Raw genomic sequence first — 22,681 nt, 5'->3', positions numbered from 1 at the left:
AGGAAATGCCTGCCTACTTTTGCCACATGATCCCACCAGGAGGAACCCGAGGATCCAAGGATTTTATCCTGTTGTTGCCTAGCCTGTAGAGGTCTGTACGTCCCTCCATTAATATGCCTCCCCAGACCAGAAGTTACTTGATACTTACTCAAATGGTGGAGAGTCCCAGATTTAAGCCCTATGGATTGACCTTTGTCCTTTAGATGCAGATGGACCACCGAGTCTTGTCCCGTCAAGGTGGCTCTTCTATGTTGTGCCATGCGTTTATGAAGTGGCAAGGTCACTCCTTTGAGGACACCAATGTTCACATTTTGGACAGAGAAGATGGTTTGAAAGAATAGTGAAAGAAGCAATCTACGTCCACTGTGAGCGACCATCTTTGAACAGAGGCGGTGGTTTATGACACCAACTGTCTGCCATCTATAATCCAGTTTTGAGATCCCTTCCCAGACGCCTTAACCCCTACTCATGTCCTGGGCCTTTTGACCTCAGGAAATCACATGATAGGGTTTCCCCTCAGGCTGTGCTTTCATCTGTGAAAAGGGCACCGGTGATGGACCTGCGAGATCTGGTATTCTATGGCAAATGCAAGTCGGCTTCACTGTGCCGGGGAGTGAGCACAGGGACCACTACAGGACGTCGGGCTCACAGGCCACCTCATGAAGTCTATTTCTGATTATTTGATCAGAGACATTCACAGCAGTGACCTGCTGGAGGTCATTTTGTAGAGTGCTGGCAGTGCTTATACTGCTCCTGCTTGCACAAAGCAGCAGATACCTGTGTTGCTCATGGGCTAGGGATCTTCTATGGCCCTGTCAGATAGACGGTAGGTAGTAGTCTCTTTGTACATAAGGCCATGTTCAACAGGAGCATCCACCATTATAATAGAATATATTTTACAAATGAGGAAAAGCACAATATAGCCCCTTTAAAGTTCACCTCTTCTTCAAAATAAGACTTTCCTATTTCTATCTATTTCTATTTCTATTTTTTTAAATTCCCGACACCTCAATTAGTGGTGATGGGATATTCCGTATCCATAGCAGCTCCACTTATGTGATCAAGGCTGACAAAAACAGGTATGCTTTTGTATAAAAGCTTTCTTTGTGCAAGTTAACCGTAAATCGTCCGAAAAGCTTGATTTTCCCTTTTGAATCATGGCTGTGAATATCAGCAGGGATTAGGAGTCCACACTGGACTCGGGGATTCTCATGTTTATTCCTGTTTTATTCATCCTCCGTGACTTTGGTTTTCCAACAACCCCATGCATGCACTTAAACATCGTCAGAATGGAAAGAAAGTGTACACCCTCAGCGCAACGGCAGCCGGGGACGGACTCACTGAATAATTGAGTCCACAGAGATTGAAGGACTTCCTGAAGCCCCACTCCAAACAGACAGAAACACCTATTTTTGTGGCAGGGCCACTTACTTACGAGGAACACAAACAAGCACACACAGAGATTCACTAACACGGATGCACACACATACATATCTAGCTATTCATCTGTCCATGATTAATACACACATGCAGGGAAAAAACATCAAAGGCTCCAACCCTCTTCAGAAGAGACTCTTAGACTCAAAAAGGGAACATTGTGTTTCCCTCCCTCTGCTTCTCATTTCATTTCTGTTAAATATCCACTGCTCATTTTTGCTTTATGCACTGTTGAGAATGTTTGTAAATCTGTTACGGGTTACTTGGCAATATCTCCATGTTAAAAAGTTTGATTCTAGAGTGGAGATGCATTTACAGCTGCAGCAATGTTATTTCACTGGATTTAACCACGATTTAGCTTCTCGGTGAGCTGGCCGTGTAAAATAAATATCTAGCATTCAAAATTGAGTATACTCTTCTTAATTTAAGTCATTCAAGTGCCTCAAAGAAAATCACACAAATATTGGAGTGAAAAGCAAAAACAAACTTTGTGATCATATGGTGGTTTTCAGTCGCATAGTTAAGAAGTATTTCACTTGATGTCATGCATATTTATGTGTATTTATTGGGCACATCAAAACTAAAGAACCTTACTGATGCAGTGAGATATATTTGAGTTTGAGTATGTCTGACTTACAAAGTTAGACCATTGGTCAATCAAATATTAAAGGTCTACCATGAGCTTTGAGAAATAAAGCCTAAATGGCAAAACGGGCACATTGCTGGCCCCCCTTTGGGCCTTCAGACCTGCCTTGATTTCCTCATGGCCCAGATTCAGCAAAGTGCTGAATACCTTCCTTAGAAATGTTGGTCTTTACTGACATGACAACACCACAGTGCTGCAGATTTGTTGGCTGTCCATCAGTGAATTCCACCACAAAAGATCTCACCAGATTGAGATCTAGTGACTGTGGAGGGCATTCGAATACACTCAACTCATTGTCATGTTCAAGAAAAAAGTTTGAGATTTGATTTGTGCAATTGTTCAAATTTGGTGAGAATGTGAGAACTGTAACCTAAGTTCGGAGCTGACAGGAGCGCCATTCGGTGCAGTCTTCTGCTGATGTAGCCAGTCTGCGTCAAAGTTTGACATGTGCAATCAGAGATGCTCTTCTCCATATGTTTACGTTGGTTGTAACGAGTGTTCATTTCAGTTTCTGTTGTCTTCCTACCAGCTCAACACAATCTGCCAAACTGATTTCTGTCATCAACTAGGCATTTTCTGTTCAGGCAAGTGCCACTCACTGGAACTTATTTTCAGACCATTCTCTGGTTTTGTGGGAGAATCCCAGTACATCAGCAGCCTGTCTGGCACCAACAACAGTTCAAAGTCACTTAAATCACCTTTGGTGCCCTTTTGGTTCCCATTCTGATGCTCAGTTTAAACTTCAGCAGGTCTTATTGACTATGTCCACATGACTAAGTCCATTGAGTTGCTGCCATTTGACTGGCTGATTAGACATTTGCACTAGCCAGAAGCTGCAGAGGTGTACCAACTTAAATGATCAGTCAGTGTAGCCAGCAAAAACAGCACACCAAATGGTAAGAAAAAAATGCATCACGGACAAGAACTGTAAGACAGTCTGACAAAAGTTGGTTGATATGGCAAGCATGGGCTGGCTAACTAAAAGGATGAGATAAAGGTGAGAAGGAGGAGGAAGAAAGTCCAATGAACCTGACAGGAGCCAGCTAATTAAATGATAAAAATAAACCTGGACTGACACACCGTGACAGTCCTTCAGAGTGCTGAAGGACTGTCACCTTAAAATTTACCGGTGGCAAGCACTGCAACAAGTTGTCAAAAAATAAAGTCAGAACAACCTGCTCTGAACTCTCATCAGTACACCTCAAGATCCCTGGCGCTGCAATCATTTTAACATCACAGAGAATGTAAATCAATTCTGCACACAATGACGACGAGTTTAAAAAAAAATCAGCACGAGGCCTCTGTATTTGTTGACGACACACAACACAAGTGAAAACTAAAATAGGACACACTCAAGGCTCATTTGTGAGATCCTCAATTTTCTTGATTTCAGTGTTTCTAAAGCCGTCCCCGCCATTGTTTATGGAGCTAATCTCATTCGCATGATCTAGACTTTAATTCACAATGTTGGGCAACAAGACATTGCTTTCATTTCCTCCAGACCTCACAGAAAAGGTGCCTTTTGCTCCCGTCTTTCTGTATGACTAGATTTCAGAGGGCAGAAGTTGACAAGAGTGTGAGCAGTGTTAAGCACTCATGATTTAGAGAAAATAACTGCTCAGGCAGAAAATTCTTTGTTCTCGCGTGTGACAGGGAATCTTTACTTCTTCTTTTTTTTTTTTTCAGATGTCAAACGTTACTTTAAAGAGCCTTTTAATGTAGTCTCTGCGCGTGGGAGCATGAGTGCAATCTTGTGCACGTCGGTTCGTGCTTTTTTGTAAATGTTCCGCGTTTGACCTTCAATGATGTGACTCATTTTGGGTACCCAGAGAGTGAAGCAAGAAAAAAGTCATAAGAAAAAGGTTATCTGATTGCAGCGCAGAAGGTCACCGTTCTTCTCCTTTTACGCCAAAACAGCTTCATGAGTTAATTCAGGAAAGTAAATGGCATTCACTGTCCTTAATTGCAGTCTCTCATAGTTGAGAATCCGCCGTTTCCTGGCGACATTAGTAATAAAATCCTTTCTGTCTTACATAACTGTCATTTGTGACCTTTTTAAATGGGTGGCACCTGTTGATTCCAGAGGACACGCAAGGTAAACATTTGGCATTTGCACTCTACATCCACCTTTCAAGTATGGAAACTTTTGATTTACATCTATTTTTTATCTCGTTATAAAAAACATCAAATTTACTTTTATGTGAAGGGAGAACATTAGTTTCACCACTTCTAAAATCAAAATGTTTTGCATTTTCCACAGTTTAAAAAAGACAAACTTATTTGTCTTATACTGCACCTTGGTAGTGGTAGATAACTAGCCGAAGCAAGGTAACTGTTTTCTGATTGGCTGCCCCTCTTAACCGAAAGACTTAAGCAGAAGGTGGGGCTCCTCTGCCTGGATATCAATGTCAAAGTTGGTGATATCATATCAGGTGGTTGTCCCTCTCATTCAAAATGAACCATGTAAGGATTCCTAAAATTTATATGAAAACTCTTTTCTGTTGGTCCCGCTTTTGCTGCCGAAGTGGCCCTGATCCATGGAGGCATGGACTCCAACAGAGCCCTGAAGGCGTGCTGTGGTTAGCAACAGCACCTTTAAGTCAGGGGTGTCCAACTCCAGGCTTCAAGGGCCGGTGTACTGCAGGTTTTAGATGTGTCCTTGATCCAACATAGCTTATTTAAATGCCTAAATTACCTCCTCAACATGTCTTGAAGTTCTCCAGAGGCCTGGTAATGAACTAATCATTTGATTCAGGTGTGTTGACCCAGGGTGATATCTAAAACCTGCAGGACACCGGCACTTGAGGCCTGGAGTTGGACACTCCTGCTTTATGTCCTGTAAGCTGTGAGGTGGGGCTCCATGGATCAGATTATTTGTCCTGCACACCTTCTTCCCTTACTTCGTGGTTCAGTTCAAGTGCCCATTGTTGGGGCTTTTGGTGGTGGGCAAGGGTGAGCAGGGCCACCCTGACCGAGCTGCAGCTATCCAGAACCATATGTAAAAAACGGTGATGCTCTGTGTATTCCAACACTTTTCTATCAGAACCAGAATGAACTTTTTCAACAATTTGAGCTACAGTAGCTCGTCTGATGGATCTGACCGCATGAGCCAGCCTTCACACCCATTAACGTATTAACGAGCCTTGACCCTGCCACTGGTTCACCACAGTTCCTTCCTCGGACCACTTTTAATAGATACCGACCACTGTGGACTGGGAATACCCCACAAGAGCTCCAGTTTATGAGAAGCTCTGATCCAGTCATCTAGCTGTCACTATTGGGCCTTTGTCAAACTAATTTTTACTGCAGATTTGTCTTTGAGGACAAAATATTCACTTGCTCACTGATATCAATGCCATTGGTCATAATCTTATGCCTGATCTGTGTATGTTACAAGTAGCTACTGTTTTTATGTTGTAAGTCCACACTTCACCCTATTTTACATATAATCTGGGACTTAAAACTGCAGCATTTTGAGGCACTGCTGAAACAACTAACAGCAGCAGTTTCGTGTTCCTAAAAAGGAGGAGGGGCAGATGCTTTACACTGCACATGCAGAGGTAGCTCAACACCTCTCCACCATCTCATGCAAACCTGTTCTCTTAGTGTGGTGAATACAGGTCAGTGGAGCCGAAACCTAGCAATGAATTCCTAGTGTGAACACACTCCAGACCGTGATAGACACGCTTAAATACGCTTTATTTCCAAATATGATGTTTTTAGGGCTTAAATGATTGCTCACAGTCAGAGTTGTGCACAACTGCCGAATAAAGGAGCTCCTATGTGACAGTATAGTGGAGGAATATGTGTACTTTTGAGGATGCATCTAATGGATTCAAACAACGGGGAGCTGTGAAAGCACAAAAAAAGGGGTTTTTAAAGAAGAGATACACAAGATGCAGCAAGCCTCGCCAAGTATGGTAATAATAAGCAGAACAGGAGGAGCTCTGTGTTTGAGGAGGTAGACAGCAGTCATCAAAGCCTGTAGCATGACATGTACAAGCAGCTGCTGCATTATGCGAGCATGAAAACTAAAGACTTTCTCAGTATCTTGATTAAACAGGACTGCAGGGACTGGCTTGGATATAATTTTTGAGGGTCAGCACATATTGATTAGCTGACATGGTAATAGCTCCAGGACCCTTAAATCATCCCCTGTAACCCCCTTCTTCTCCATCATATCTTTCTTTCAATTTAAGACTTTCCATTCATGTCATTTCCCCTCATCGCTTCCCTGACCCCTATTAGATTTCATTACCTTCTGCTGTTTCCTCTCTAATTTAATTCCTCTTCTGTTTTCTTCATTCCCTCTGCTTGTTTTCCCCTAGGAATCATTGTATACAGAAATCTAGAATTTGAAGCAAAACTCTTTAATCGGTATATACATTAATTATGAGCTGTTTGTGTTTGAAGGCCTATTCCTAAAGCTGGCTAAAAAAGGACTACCTTCTCAAGCAGACTGTGAAAAGCCTCGAGGTATCAACATTGTTCTATACATGCTGGCTGTTTGAGATAAATAAACAAGAGAAAGATCATTTTGCACTTTAAAGCAAAGAACTTAAAATGATCCAGCTGCTGATACTGGATGTTCACGAATTTGTTTTGACTTACTTTGAAGAAACGTAAGTGTTATGGTGGCAAAGGAATGTATGGTGAGTCATTCTTGTACAGTATATGTTCAGTATGTGGGTTGAATACCCCTGAAGAGATGAGTTTGGAACCATTCGCTTTATGCTGGCTGTCTCTTTGTTTTTATGCAGAACCTAATGTAAAAATGATCTGCTCAAAGTGAAACAATGAGCAATGATCAATAAAAACAACCATAGGTTGAAGTGTGCAGAGTCATGCCTGGCTCATTGTCAAAGGTAAAGCAATTGGACCACTGAATGATTGTATCCAGCTGTCTAAACAATATGGTTTAATAAGTGTAAGAAATCAATAAAAAAGAACAAGTGGAAATGTAGCAACGATTGTGTGACATAAATATCACCACTTACTCTAGGCAAAAAAAGATGGACTTAGCAATAAACCCCAGCTTTTTAAAGTAGGGTTTATTTATAATAATATGGAGGCAAACTGCCATCTACATACACAGGAAGTGACATGAAACAGAAATCCACATTAACCACTTACATTCAGACTCGCGACGGGAACTAGTTGAAAAAATAAATCTGAAATTCTTCGAGAAAGAGTGATGTCGTTGTGTGTCCTGCTTGCTTTTATAAAGGAATATAACCAGAATACAAGCAGTCGACAAGCAGCTGAGTCAAGTCTCCTATTGCAAAGAGGTGTGTCGCAGCCAAGTTATGCTCATCGGCACAGAATGACTACGATTTGTTACAACATGTTCATAATAATCTGTCTGTGTTTATAAATTACCCATCCATCCATCCATCCATCCCAGCTGCCATGGAGCGAGAAGGCAGGGTACACCCTGGACAGGCTGCCAGTCTGTGGCAGGGCTAAAACAGAGAGACAGACAATGATTCACACTCACATTCACACATACAGCCAATTTTCAATCAACAGTTAACCTAACCCGACGAACTGCATGTCTCTGCACTGTGGGAGGAAGCTGGAATACCCGGAGAGAACCGATGCAGAGGCAGGGAGAACACTATATACATGCAAACTGTCTGATTGCACTCTGTCCAAATCAGACTGTGATTGTTTAGAAATAGGTTGACTCCCACCTGGTCAAAAGCTTAATCTGTTGGTTACCCATAGATTGAAGGTCATAAACGCTCAACCTTGGGGGGACTAGTTGCAATCAGTTGCCTAATACAAGAAACACCAAAACATGGATTTTTCCTAGTCACAATCAGGTTAGACTGAGCCATGAAGTGATGTGCTAATTGCTTTATATGTTGACACAGCTTTAGAGATAGAATGAGGATGTCAGTTATTCAGAAGGGACTCCAAGTAGAGCTACTGCTCCTCCACAACAAAAAGAATGACTTGAGATGGTTTGGACATTAGGATGCCTCCTGAGTTCCTCCAAGGTGAGGTGTCTTTGTGCATGTCCACTCTGAAGGAGACTCTGGAGTGCAAACTATCTCTGTCTCTTTGCTTGCTTGGGGACAATGCTAGAAAATGGATTGATGGATGGCAGATCTTCACATTTATCCCTATTTGTTCCACATTATGTTCCTGGGTATTTATCAATATATGACTTCACATTCACTGACTCAGCTCCAGCTGAAAAAAGTGATGAGTAAATACATTTCTGAAACATGATGTCTAACATACAGGGTCTACTGGTGGCAGATAAATGAGCGCTACAGCTGTTTCTGCTGCTGCTGCCAGCATACCCTACTACTGGTATCAATATTAAACAGGCCAAACAACAAGTACATCATTTATCTTAGACAAAGAATCACAGGTGCTGATTGGACCTTAGGATAGATGTTCAGCGAAGCACAGCCGGCAGTCTGCGTCATTTTTCATTTTTGCCTCCTACACCCTCACAAATTGTGTTCGAGTAAACAGCCAGGTATGCAAATGGATTTCTTTTGTTTCTTTCAAAAGGTCCTTCTATTTGATTCCTAGGAATGAACAATACAAAAGCATGTTCATGATATTAGCTCCATACACACACACACGCACACATACACAAAAGCAATCTTCAAAATACCACTCATATCCTCAGGTACAGGACAGTTTTGTTTATTACACGTATGACAGAAGTTCATCATCACCCCTAAGCAGCGGATGAATGATCGTGTTTACCGTTTTTTTCAGCCCGTCACACACACAAGGAGCATCACCGCGAGGGCTGCTGGCAGGATAATGCTACACCATTGCATTCTGGGTCATTGTGTTTATTTGGGGACAAGGTGGGTTGGGGTGGGGAGCAGTAGTGCAGATGAGGAGAGTATCACTCTAAAAACTAAAACTGACATTTACTTAAAATTTTTAAGGCACTGAAAAATATTGAGTAGATTGGAAACCAGTCAAATCTGTTCAATATACTTGATCAATTGAATAAGTAAAGCTTAAACAAATCAAGTTGAAATGAGTAATCGTAATTGTTACACAAACATGAAAAATTATGTAAATATAACAGATATCATGAGTTAAAAACAAATGTAAGGTTAAGTGAAAACCACACAAAAAAATTGAGTCAATAACACTGACATGCTTGGTCAATGTAACTGAAATATAGATGGTCAGTTAATCCAAAATTTTGTTCCATTTACTTAATTTTGTAAACTGAACTTAATCAAAATTGTACCTAAAATTAAATATGGTAAAGGGCCTGTATTTAGTCCCTGTGGACCCCAAAGCGCTTTACACTACATTCAGTCATCCACCCATTCACACAATAGTGATGGCAAGTTACATTGTAGCCACAGCTGACAGAGGCGAGACTACCAGACACTGGCGCCACTGGGCCCTCTGACCACCAACAGTAGGCAACGGGTAAAGTGTCTTGCCCAAGGACATAACGACCAAGAGTGTCGGAGCTGGGGCTCAAACCGGCAACCTTCCGATTACAAGACAAACTGCCAACTCTTGAGCCACAATCGCCCCATTTGAGAAGGTTTACAGTAAAACAGCCTTAACGTTACATTAACAGTTTGCACCCAGGCCACATAACCGGCAAATTTTCCAGGTGGCTCTCCCGTGAGTTTGTGTCTGTTGACTGCCATTGTGATGATGGAAAATTTCCTGTGAGGCTATGTGTTCTTGCCACTCGCTAATACTCAATTACTCTATGTTATCCTGCTTTACTTACACTTTTCAGTTGTAGTTGCTGACAATAAATAATATTGATTTGAATAACTAATGATTTTAGTGCAAGATACTGATGAGTATAGATACCCGTTTCTCAAATATTTTGATTCAATTTTAAACAAAAATATTAAGTACATGCAAAGAAGGTATTCTGTGAACCACATACTGATTTTTTTTGTCTGAGATAAATGTAAATAAATACCTTAATTTAACACAAACACATAAGTTAAAATTTCAGACATCTATTGCAATTTATCAAACTCAAATAATTACTAAAAGGATATTCATAGATTTTATCAGACTCATCTAACTTATAGTGATATTTACTAAGTCTTTGAATTACTTTTTAGAGTGAAAAGGAAATAACTAAACATCATTTGTGGTAATGAAGTAGCATTAGAACCACTCCAGAAGTGGACACATTACTTGGAGATTTAAAAAAAAAACAATCATTTTTCTTCTTGAAGGATTGAAGATGTAGCCCAGCGACCAATTTCCAGAGTCTGAGAGATATAAATATTTCACTTATAAATATTTATAACAATTATGATGCATTGGTTTTGCCTGAGGAAGTACATTAGTCAGTGATATGTGTTTAAGTTTGAGATTTGTTTTTTTTGGCAAAGCATTATAATAAAGTGCAAGACAATATTTCAGAGCTCGCAGGATTCTACTTGATCAGCAATGAAGTAGAAGCAGTAATGAAGTAGAGTTCATTATGTGCAGGCTGTAATGGTGGCATATTCACGGAAGCCTGAATTGATTTTCTTTTGTTGACTTGCTCGTAATTAACCCTGATAACACCAACAAACTTAACAAGAACTGCTGCTACTGAGTGAGCTTCCTGCAGACCCCAAGAACAAACTACAGTAAGGAAGACTTTCAAGAACTAACACCAGGGTTTTAAATTTTTGGTTTAAAAAGTGATGGAGTTCTCCGTCATTTCCTTCTACCTGTATGCTTGTTCTAGAGAAGGGATGCCAGGTATTGTCCATACTCTATGCTGGTCCACCTCTGCTTCAGTGCTTCAGGCCAGTTATCCTGCATTCTGCACCAGTGCAAACATAATTAGATTGCTATAAATGTGTAACCCATTATCAGTGCTAGATTTGCTGAAATCAATTATATTATGTGTAAACTGATGTTATGTTAATTAAACATAAATTTCGAACTGAATGATTATTGCAGCGTTGGAACTCATGTTTATGTAAATGCTAAAAAACAAAAAATGTAGTGCATTCATCATAATTTGGATGGCTGCTATAATATATAATATATGTGATGCCTTTTATACAGCTAAAAAAAATAAAAATAAAGATAAAGGAACACTTACCTGCATACTCTCTCCACATGAGAGGATGCATTGTCAAGTACCAGAAGGAACCCAGGATCCACTATACCAGTGTAAAGTCTGACACTGGGTCCAAGATTTTCATCCTTATACCTAATGAAAGTCAGGGTGTCGTAACTGTAGAGTTCTGTGAGTACCCCCATGGATATGCCTCTCCAGCCATCACTGACCCACCACGTTTATGCTGAACGACATTACAGACAGCATAATGTTCTTCACGGTGTCTCCAGACCCTGTCACATCAGTCACATGTGCTGAAGGTGAACCTGCTCTCATCTGTCAAAAGCACAGGGCCAGTGGTGGATCTGCCAGTTCTGATATTCGATGGCCATTGGCAATCGGGCTCCACGGTGATGAAGAGTGAGCACAGGGCACACTACAGGATGTTGAGCCCTAAGTCTGTTTATGATTGTTTAATGAGAGACATTTATACCAGTGGCCTGCTGGAGGACTCTGGCACTGCTCATCCTGTTCTTCCTTGCACAATGGAGCAGGTATCGGTCCTCCCGATGGGATGGAAAAAAATAGACAGAAAAGATTTCATTTCCTGTTTTTGGAGGGTTTCCTCGTTGTTGCCCCTCTATTGCACCTGCTCCACCTGTGCAAAGCAGCTGAAACTGACTAACATGCACCTCCCTACCATGCCTTGAATCACAGCGCTACATGACACATTCACTTTGGATCAATTATCACATTGTTGTAGTTATTTAACAAACACAGCAATATCAGATTGTGCTCTCATGCATGCATGAACAAAACATTATAAATGATATGAGCATGATTAATATACTGGATAATAATGGCTAAATAACTGTAATTTTGTTTAATAATCAGGTCACACACTTCATGGGACAGGTTTAAAAAATGAAAGTTTACTCTGATGATACCCAGTGAAAGGTCCCTTTTTTTAACAGATAAAAGATTACTGGCATTAATGGAACGGTCAAAGAACATCAAACCAAGACACTGCTTAAAAATAAAGAGAGATAATAACATCAGCAGAACTCAGAATTCGTTTTTTAAATACTGGACAATGATGTTTAACACAATCATGACCCTTTCCCTGATGGGTGGTATTTAAAGTCAGAACACAGAACACAAATTTTAACTCAGAGAATTGAATTCTCAGGGATAGCAAGATGTTTGTAAAAAATTATATTCTTCCTTTTTTTAAGTGCTGTTTTAATAGTGCAAGGTGTTTGAAGTAGTCAGGAAAAAAGGATATATGTATCTGTACTTAGGTCCCAGTTTGAGGGATGACCGGTAGGAAAACCAGTCTAAGAGAAACAAGCATATAATCATTGCTGTAAGCGCTCAGAGCCTTATTTAAGGAAAATTAGACATACCAAATTGTGAAAATTAAAAAGGAGTTAGTGTGCATTTTAGTGCTGGGTAATTATTATCGATGCATTCATTTGTAAGCAGCATTCAACCAGAGTTTGGTTAGCATGCACAAATATTGTGCAAAGTGATAAAATGAAGACAAACTTAACATAATCAGAATTTTGGCAGAATCCAATATCGGTGATTCAATCGGGGACAGAGTTGCCACCGAGCTGCTGGAAGGCTCGTAATATTCTCACCGCTTCTAAGCAGGAAGCGGTGAGTTGCACTGACGTCAGCTTGAAGGTCACACCAGTGAAACAATTACATTTTGCTTTGAAATCAATCTCTTCCAACCGGTTAATATAATATTGATGGCTTCAGTTAATACTGTGCACTTACTGCAAGTGCCAAGCAGAGATTGCTTGGTGGAATTCTTTTTAAGAGCAGGACAGTAAGATTTGACTGGAGGTGGCTGGGATCATGTAAAGGCTGGAGGTAAATAAGGGTAATCAGTAGTTTTACTTAGAGTTCATATTCGCTTAAATGGTTAAATAAGTACAAAAGGAAAATTATATAGCTTATAAGCCTTCCTTGTCACAGCATCCATCTTTCCATTTTCATCCACTTATTCAATTCAGGGTCATGGGGGGATAGCTGGAGCCCATCACAGCTACCATAGACAAAGATGTGGGGTACACCCTGGATAGGTTACCAGTCTGTTGCAGGGCCTAACACAGTAATTTACACCTATGGGCAATTCAGAGTCATCAGTCACCTACCTACCTCCTGCATGTATTTTGGTGAAGTCACCATGCTGCTTCCACTGTTAACTCATAAAAAAAGGGATGTCTTCCAGCAAGTCACGGGCAACCTGTTGTTCATACTAGATAACATAATTAATGTTTCTCCAGGATCATCAATGCAAATCATCAATCACAATGTTGCGATGATCTAAAACTTTTTCATAAAGCTAACAAGATCGATTAGATTTATATAACGCCAGCAATCATGTCAGGGTGCTTTACATTACTTTGGAATATTATAGATATGCAGTTTTATATATATATATATATATATATATATATATATATATATATATATATATATATATATACACACACATACATATATATATATATATATATATATATATATATATATATATATATATATATATATATATATATATATATAAAACAATACAACAACAAACATTGCTTCTGAAATGAGATCAAATGTCAACAGAAAAAATAAGTCTAAATCCAGTAATTTAAAGTTTTAAGGTCAAATTTGATCTAAGTGAGAATACCACAGTCTCCTGGGTGAAAGGCCTTTGTTTGCCTTATTTATCCACAGAGAACTCTGGGATGCACGTTGTTCTACTATACTGAATGGGCTTAGCTTGAAAAACTTCAATAAATATTTTCTACATATCACAAGTGACAACGACAGCCTCTGTTGTTTTGAATAAATTGAAGTAAAGTGAAACTATCACCTGAATGAGCAGCATATTTCTGTTAATGCTATACCATAGTTGGGGTTTCTGGACCTGGAAAATCTGAATTACTAAAGGGGCAAAAGTCATATTCATTAATGAAATGATTTTTTGTAAATGAAATATTTTTTTCTACTTTTTGTCATTCTCACTGTAAATTGACATCATGATTGATTGAAGGAAGAAGTGTTACAATAGAAAGGCACAATCTACTGAGTTTAAAGGAAGCAATCAAAATCCACACCAAAACCTAGTGGGTTCTTTCTTTGCTCGTGCTTCACCTCTTTATCAAGTTTCATGAAATCTGGCTCAGTAGTTTTTGTGTAATCCCGCTGACAGACACCTCCGATGAGGCCCTCCACATGGCAGAAAAACAATGGAAAACTCGTTGTAATTACAGGCATGAAAAAACTGTTAATCCTTAGAGCCCTGTCACTGCCAATCTAGACACTTTATTTTTTTTTAAACATTTCTGGCTCTGGGAGTTCTCAGTGAAGCTTTGACTGAACACACAGCCATAAAGATAGGATATCGGCTCTCTCAGCAAACATGTTTTGGTACCTGAATGTGGAAAATGTGGATGAAAGACATCTGTAAGGGGCGAGGAGCGAAGCTGCCTCCATGCAAAAAAGATGAGGCCGGATAAGGAGGAAGCTATTTGTTCTGATGCCACTAAAGTCAGGCTAATTAATTTCAGTCAGACGTGCTTTGCTGTCAACATCCTTTGGCTTTATTAATGGATTTCATATTATCTGATTCTGACTGGTATTTGCATTCTGAAAGAGTGGGGACGTATTTGTTGATTTTTCCTACCATCCTTCATTTGCCAATAATATTGTGTTTGTGTGTGCAAAGTAAATGACATTGTGAGAGCGCGCTTTCATTTTATATCGCAAAATGTAGGTATCACTATACAGGATTTCATAAGCAGAGGTTTCTCATGAACAACTGTCATCTCCACCTACACCTTTTGGTTTCATGATTGTGGGTCCAACTCCAACTCACATAAGGAGTAATGCATTTTTAATCATGTGAGGGTTTCCTAGCACTTCATGTGCCTGCTGTCTGCTGTCTAAAAAACATAGTCGGGGACAGGAGAGAAATAGTGTGTCACATTCTGAATATTTTAAAGCCTAAAATGAAACATTTATGCTCTAAATAATGAACTTACAACCTCTATTCTCTGACTTTACATTAGAGAATATACAAAACAAGACACCTTTGTTCAGCTCGCCTAGGTCTTTGCATCATTCATTTGCTTCTTCACAATGGCTATAAGTAACAGACTCCCTTCATGCCTTTGTTTTCTGACTTTGAAATGGATCCCAGGAGAAATAATGAAAGCCTCCGTTGTTAGTTTCAGTCATATCTCCCGACACTCAGTGTGGCTTCAGTGTTTTGCATAATGTCCATGAATAATGGACCCATCTTGGAGGTACAGTCCCAAATACAACCTAGTTTTAGCAGAAAATCCCATTTGAGCATTGCTGTGAGTTCACCTGCACCGCGTAGAGCACGTAACACTCGGCGCTTCACTTGACTGAATTATTGCATGCCATAGTCAGTGTGGGCTCTCCCCATCATCATCTCCAAATGATCAACAGTAGGGCAGCAGTAATAGATTTTGTAACAGCTGTTTTAGGCAGGTCAAGTCTGGCTTGTCTGTTTTAGTAAAAGGTAAAAAACATTTAGAATGTGAAATTGTGTTCTTGTGTACAGTACTGTGCCCTAAAAACAGCCTTTGTGAGGTTATCTGTTGAGTCACCATTTGGGTAAAGACAAAACTGTCCAGTATGGAAGATTTCTCTCCCTCCCATTCTATTTAAAAGTAGAATGGGAGGGAGAGCCTTCAGTTTTCAGGCCCCTCTTCTGCAGAAACAGATTCCAGTTTGGATTTGGGAGACAGACACTATCTCTACTTTTAAGATAACGCTTAAAACTTTCCTTTTTGCTAAAGCATACAGATAGTGCATCATGGGAATCCCCCAGCAGCCTACAGCGTCACCTGATCCAGCCCTGAGTATTTTTCACTCACTGTGTGTTAACAGACCTCTCTGCACTGAATCATACTTGTTATTAATCTCTGGCTCTCTTCCACAGCATGTCCTTCATCCTGTCTTCCTTCTCTCACTCCAACTGGCTGCCCCTCCCTGAGCCTGTTTGTGCTGGAGGTTTCTTCCTGTTAAAAGGGAGTTTTTCCTTCCCACTATCACCAAAGTGTTTGCTGTGTTTTTCTCTATATTGCAAGGTAGACCCTACAATAATACATACAGAGCGCCTTGAGGCGACTGTTGTTGTGATCTGGCGCTGTATAAATAAAATTGAATCTCTGCGGTACTGGCATAGTTTACGTCTTATCAGTACAGCAACTCCTTCCAGCTGCTGTACTGACCTTCTGCTAGCCAAATTGGAGGTCCTCATCTCCTGCCAGTGGTATCAGTAGTTCTCAACCATCTGACTTAATAATACAACGATGCACTTGAACTCTTGGCTTTTTCTGCTTAATTCAAAATGATTTCGCATTGTTAAAAAATAAATAAAAAATAAATAAATATATATATATATATATATATATATATATATATGTATATGACATTGTAGTTTATAGTCGCCAGTCGATCGTGTAGTTTAACATGATTATTTCCTGTGCTTACTTCGTTTTGGGATGTGAGTAAAACATTAAGGAGCAAATCTTAAGCAATCGTGACTTCCTGATTTCACTTCCAAGTGGGGAGTAAAAGATTAAGATGTCAGAGTGCGCCATCATAATGTCTCTATGGGAAGTGAAAGAGTGAGGGATGAATTTAGGCTCTGACATTGGAGTTTTACCACCATCCTTGCCCACACACTGTTGTTACTTCCATGTACAAATGACAGTGCCTGGCCCACACTTATTCTCCTAGTCTGCCATCCTCCAAATGTACATGAAGACAGTGAGTGGGGAGTGACAATAACAACTCTTCTTTGAAGAGGAATGTATACTCAGAGGCTATACTCAGATGTGGGGGTGGAGGTGGTGCCAAAGAAGTGATGCATGAACAGCAGCAAGCATAGATTTTAGTGGGAAACAAGCAAATTTAGAAAATAAGTGAGCAAAGCACTAATGATATAAGTGCAAACGAGTTTCAGTAGCAGGATGCACTATGTGAGAACAGTTAAATTGACTGCCTAAACTATCTTCTAGAGTATCTGTAAATTTGATCACAGCCAAAACTGCACACAAAGCAGGTGTTTCACTGTATTAATAAAGCAATAATAGCAGCCATTAAGATGTGTAAACTATGAAGAGTGTGTAGCCAACTGTCTTGCAGAACCCACATGTATCTGCAAGATAAATGCTTTTAATTGCTGCCCGAAGGAGAGTGAAGATCAATGACTGACATTCTTTGTCAGCTCTAATTTGCCTGGTTATATTTAGCCGTTATTTTGATGCAAGTTCTCGGGAGGAATCTACAGGCTTCAATCGAAGTTTCATGTGTGTGCTAAAATCTCCGAGAGCTAATTCTGCTGTTTTACAAATTCCAAATACTTGAAGTGTGTTATGGGTCGAGGTTGGTGGATTATAAACATACCTGTGGGAAAAAAGCAGCAAAGAAAAGGTGGATTCAAATCCACTCTTCTAAGACAGAGATAATATTAACATTCCCAAAAACCAGAGCGTTCTCACTCCCGAGGCGTAACATGTGGACGTTTTGTCACGTCCCGCGGCGTTCCTGAGGAACGCGAAAGGAGACCTTCGGCGTTCTTATGGTACGCGGCGGGTTATGGCTGGAATCCAGTGCAATGACGCTCCCGTGGTAGTAGACGTTCCAGACCTGTATTCCAGCCCTAAACCTAACCTTATCCCTAGCCCTGACCATAACCTTATTCCTGACCTTAACCAGGACTTTAATGATGTTAAATAGCGTGTTTCTAAGCGATTTGAAGAAAAAGAGCGAACATGTGTAGGTTCAGTCCAGACGGTTCTCATATTTCCTCTTTTTCCTAGGTCGTCATTTAGGAACGTGGTGGGTAGCCGAAAACGTAATATGGTGACGATTTGTCACCTAGCGTAAAATGTTACGCTTTGGGAGTGAGAACGGGTTGCCAAAAACACAACATTGGATTCAGTATTTTTTTAAAAACCTCACAATTAGACGCAGGGTTGGGCTGAGGTGAAGGAAATGTGCTGAAGCAAACAGTTTGTGAGATGGTGTAATTTAATTTCCATATCAAAAGCATAATATGTATTGAATGTTTGCAGCGAGGGCTGCAATGCTTTTGTATTTTTCTTTGATGTGGACACATTTGTGTTCAGACAAACACATTCTTGGCTCTTCTCGAAGGATTCGACTGGCTGCTTAGCACACAGACTTCTGGCTGCACGTCTCTTTCTGCCTTTATTCTTCTCTAACACGGGTTGTCAGATCTTTATATTGACTCTACTTTTCTCTTCCCAGGAGTACCAGATCGATATTATCTTCGCCCAGACTTGGGTGGACACCCGTCTGAGGTATAACAGCAGCAGCATGCGGATTCTAACCCTCAACAGGTATATTAGATTAAGTAAAGACATACTATAAAGTTTAGCAAAGACATACTGCAAATATACAGGAACGTTTATTAAAAAAACTCCTAAATATATCAGCTTTGTGGGTGAATCAATACCAATGTAGTGATAATTATACTAGATCTCTTTTTTAAAATGAACTACTGCTGTGGCTATTTTTCACCACTTTAGCATCTACTATTTGAACATTTTCATATGATAAAGCAATATTCTTCACTCCCTCTGTCTCTCTCTCTTTGGAAGAGGTCTGTAATTAATGGAACAAATTGATTGATGTGCTTTGTTTTCCCCTAGTTGCCCGAGTATTTTATTATGCTCTTATTGGGAATGAGTGCAGCCTCGTGCATTTCAAAGAAATCTGAGGGAATCAGTCTTACCTCCTTTCCTCTCTCTCTCTCTGTATCAATTTCCCTCTTTTTCAACCAGCAATATGGTCGGTCTGATCTGGCTGCCCGACACCATCTTTAGAAATTCCAAGAACGCCGATTCTCACTGGATAACGACGCCCAATCAGCTGCTCCGGATCTGGAACAATGGGAAAATACTTTATACTCTGAGGTAAAACCCTTCAAAACACATGGAAACACACAGAACAGGAAGATAAAAGAACAAAAATCGAGAGCAGACATATCACAGCCAATGACTGCTGGTAAAAAAAATCTTTTCATGAGAAATACTCCCTCTATTCTGATTCTTAATGCCAACTGTATATTGTGGCTAAACAAAATTCTGCCACCAGTGTTGACATTGAGTACAGACAATAAAAGACATTTGGACTTTAGTCTGTCTAAAGAGCCAGATGGATGAACCTATCTGTATGGGACCATAGCAATCCAGATTTGTGGCTGCAAAAAAGACAAAAGAAGAAAGAAGTCAATGAGGAAAGACTTCTGTTGGCTTTACTGGCAGATTCACTGTTTTTTCATACATTTTAAATTAAGTCCAAAAACAGTACCAGAAAACAGGATTTACCTGTGATATTATTGGCCAACAACTTGTGACTGACAAGTCATTAGCCAATCAGGCTGCAATCTCACAGTCAAATGTGCCCCTCGTTATCATGTTTGATTTCGAAAGACCAAGATGGCAACAAAAGAAAACATTTGAAGCTATGGGTGATGTCACTGTAGCTCCGTCTGTAATTTAGTGTTATAACTCTTTAAATGTTTCTTGTTGCCCCCTGGTGGGATGTGAAGGTATTGCAAGTGGGTCTTTTACAATAAATATATGTTTTTGTTAAAGGAAAAAAAAGTTTCATTTTGTAGCTTTGTCTAAAATCAATTGTTTATATTCACAAAGAAATAAAAAAGAAAGAAATCATCACATTTGAAAATCCAAACCCTAATTTCTCTGATACTTTGTCCTTAGCAGGAAAGAGCTAAAACTGGAGCATTGGCTGTCGGCTGCCAAAAGTAAATCTTTGAAAGTAGAATCAACCTGAACATGCAGATTGCTATCCATTTGTATCTTGTCTTTCTGTTAAAGAGATGAGACTTGCCTTTCTTAAGGTGTTCTGTGACTGAAGTCTAATAATTAATACCAATAGACTGCATTGATAGAACTATGAACAGTCAACTGATCACTGCGTAAGGCTACCCCTCCTTCAGGCTGGTTCTGCCAGAGGTTTCTTCCTGTTAAAAGGGAGTTTTTCCTTCCCACTGTCACTAAGTGCTTGCTTATAGGGGCTCATGCGATTTTGGGGGTTTCTTTGGAATACTTTAGGGTCTTGACCTTGTGAATAAGCGGCATATAAATGAAACTGTTTAATATATATTATTGTTTGTTAGATGGCGTTATCTTCCTTTCCATTCATGCAGAACGGGCCAGTGTATGCTATGTTTGAGGAGGTAACAAAAGGAACAACAGGGTGCTTTCCTTTAGCATTCAAAGACCAGCCATTATTATAGCTGCGCCATATTATACCGCTCACGGTAATACCGGTACAGTGCTAGGCAATGATAAGAAAATGAATTATCGCGATAGAATATGGGTAGAACGCGCATGCGCATTGATGAAAAAGCACGGCGTAACGGAGAATGAGAATGGGGAAAGCAGATTGTTGAGTGAAACGGATGAACCAGAATTAGACTGTAAAAATGGTGCAACTTAACTGGTTTGGTGTTTGTCCGTCAGATACACAACAAAGCACATTTTTTTGTAGAACATGCAAGCGGCCGTCGTTATTGCCGTAGGCCTATTTGTCGGACTAAGGTGCTCGTAAATCTGGGAGTAATCTGGGTCCTAGACTCCGTCCTTTAAGGTCCCGAAGTCAAACGAACATCAGAAACTGTCTAAATTCTTCCATCTTTAATAAAACGATCAGCGTTGCTGCTTTACCAGGTGTAACTATGATGTTTAACACCCAGGCATCCATGAAAACAGAATTCATTACATTTAACAGAGTTAGAAGTTAGCGGAAGTTAGCTCGCTAGTTTCGCTAGTTACCTAAGCATGATATAGCATGTTCTGACTGAGAGATTTCTGAAAAAATCTAACGTACAGCTCTGCTATCACTTCCAACATAAATGAAGACAGGAAGCTACACAGCAGTGACGTTTGTAGGGTTACTGAAGTAGGGCTAGCTGGTATATAATGATGTGCTACGTGACTGCTAGCGACATAGCTATGTTAGCATAACATAAACAGAAAAGCTGGAGGATGAACGCTAACACTTTTCCACTCGATAAAAGTTAACGTGAAGGTTCCTGATGGTTAGAGACAAATCGTTAGCTTCATAGCATAAGTGCCTAAGTCATTGACTTAGTCCAATGACTTAGGCACTTATGCTATGAAGCTAACGAAATGCAATCGAATGCTAGGATGCTGTAAACAGGCCAAACTTCAGTCAGGAGAACAACTGAGATAATCCATCCACAATATGAGGTTAGTCATTAATATACTGCAACAACATGGGAATAGAGCAGCTGTGATAGAATACAGCATTAACGAATCAATGGTACAGAAGTGGAGGAAGCAAGAAGAATGAGTTGAATAAAGTTTGATTTATCTGACTGCTTTGTTTCGCTTAATGTGCCTAATAATCCCGTGCACCTTGTGGTCCGAAAAATACATATTTGACTTTTTTATTTGGCACACTGCAGTTAAATGTAGCAAAGCACCTCTTTTTAACTTCAGTGGATATTATACATGGTTATGCTCAGGATATGTCAGCCCATTTCTACTGGAAATGCCTTTTGGTTAAACTTTCAGCAAGGAATTTGCATTTGCACTGTTAAATGTTTATATAGCTTTAATGCACATAAAAAAACAGCTGCTTGTTTAAGTGAAATAAATGGATGGTGTTTTTTTTTTTTTTTTTTGCGCTAGTGAAGTTGTGGAGTTGTATTTTGTCTCGCAGAAATTATATCGTCAGTTATATCGTTATCGCAAATTTTCAAATATATATCGTGATATATATTTTTGGCCATATCGCCCTGCTCTAGCTGCCATGCAAAAACACCTTCAGGAATAAAATTCACTATTTGACTGCAGTTGGTGAGTCACATAGACAAACAGGAAGACACAGACAGAGAAAAACAGAAGGCAGATCCAGAACAATAAAGAGTAAAATAAAATCTCAGGAACATTACAGTTGTATAAATCATTTTAGTAACAGCAAATAATCTGATATTGGTTGTTGTAGAAAGCAGCACCTCCCAAACATACAGAACACACAGCAATGCGATTTTGATTTGTATCTTTTTAAATTCTAACTGCATCTTTCACCCTTTACATGAGTTTCTGTACCACATAGCATTCTTTACCTTTGGTGCAGTAAGATAAAACCCTTGTGTTTCTTTTCATTTTGTTGCTTTCGCTCTGACAGCCTTTCAGTGGCTGAGTAATGACACACAGGTGAAGGTGATGGCCTTATGACAACCCCCCCACCCCCACCCACCCAACTGTGTGACTGCACCTACAACAGAAAACACTCAGGATTCAAGTGGACGGGTTCCTTTTAAATTGGAGTGGCATCTGGGTTTATGAGTCCTCAAGCTCTGACATGAGCTTTTTTTCTGTCTTGAAGATCAAATTTCACCTGTGCATCTAGTATTTCGAGCTAGAGCTGGCCTAATGGCAAGGAACCACCTTGAGTGTTTGTTTTCAGACATTTTGTGGAGCTGATGCACAGCTGCTGCT

At 39.9% G+C, this 22,681-nt stretch overlaps 1 pseudogene across 1 annotated transcript in view; it reads left to right on the top strand.

The window, feature by feature from the left end:
* The window catches only part of LOC113016850 (gamma-aminobutyric acid receptor subunit gamma-3-like), a 187,249-nt pseudogene that overhangs the window by 101,310 nt on the left and 63,258 nt on the right, over window positions 1-22,681 (top strand). Inside the window, exons 4-5 of the transcript XR_013905246.1 lie at window positions 18,432-18,523; window positions 18,968-19,099. The product of XR_013905246.1 is annotated as a gamma-aminobutyric acid receptor subunit gamma-3-like (transcript). The remainder of the gene's footprint in view (window positions 1-18,431; window positions 18,524-18,967; window positions 19,100-22,681) is intronic.

Source organism: Astatotilapia calliptera, chromosome 23 (assembly GCF_964374335.1).
Source record: "Astatotilapia calliptera chromosome 23, fAstCal68.1, whole genome shotgun sequence".
Taxonomy (NCBI): Eukaryota; Metazoa; Chordata; class Actinopteri; order Cichliformes; family Cichlidae; genus Astatotilapia; species Astatotilapia calliptera.
This window is presented reverse-complemented; position numbering and strand designations above follow the sequence as displayed.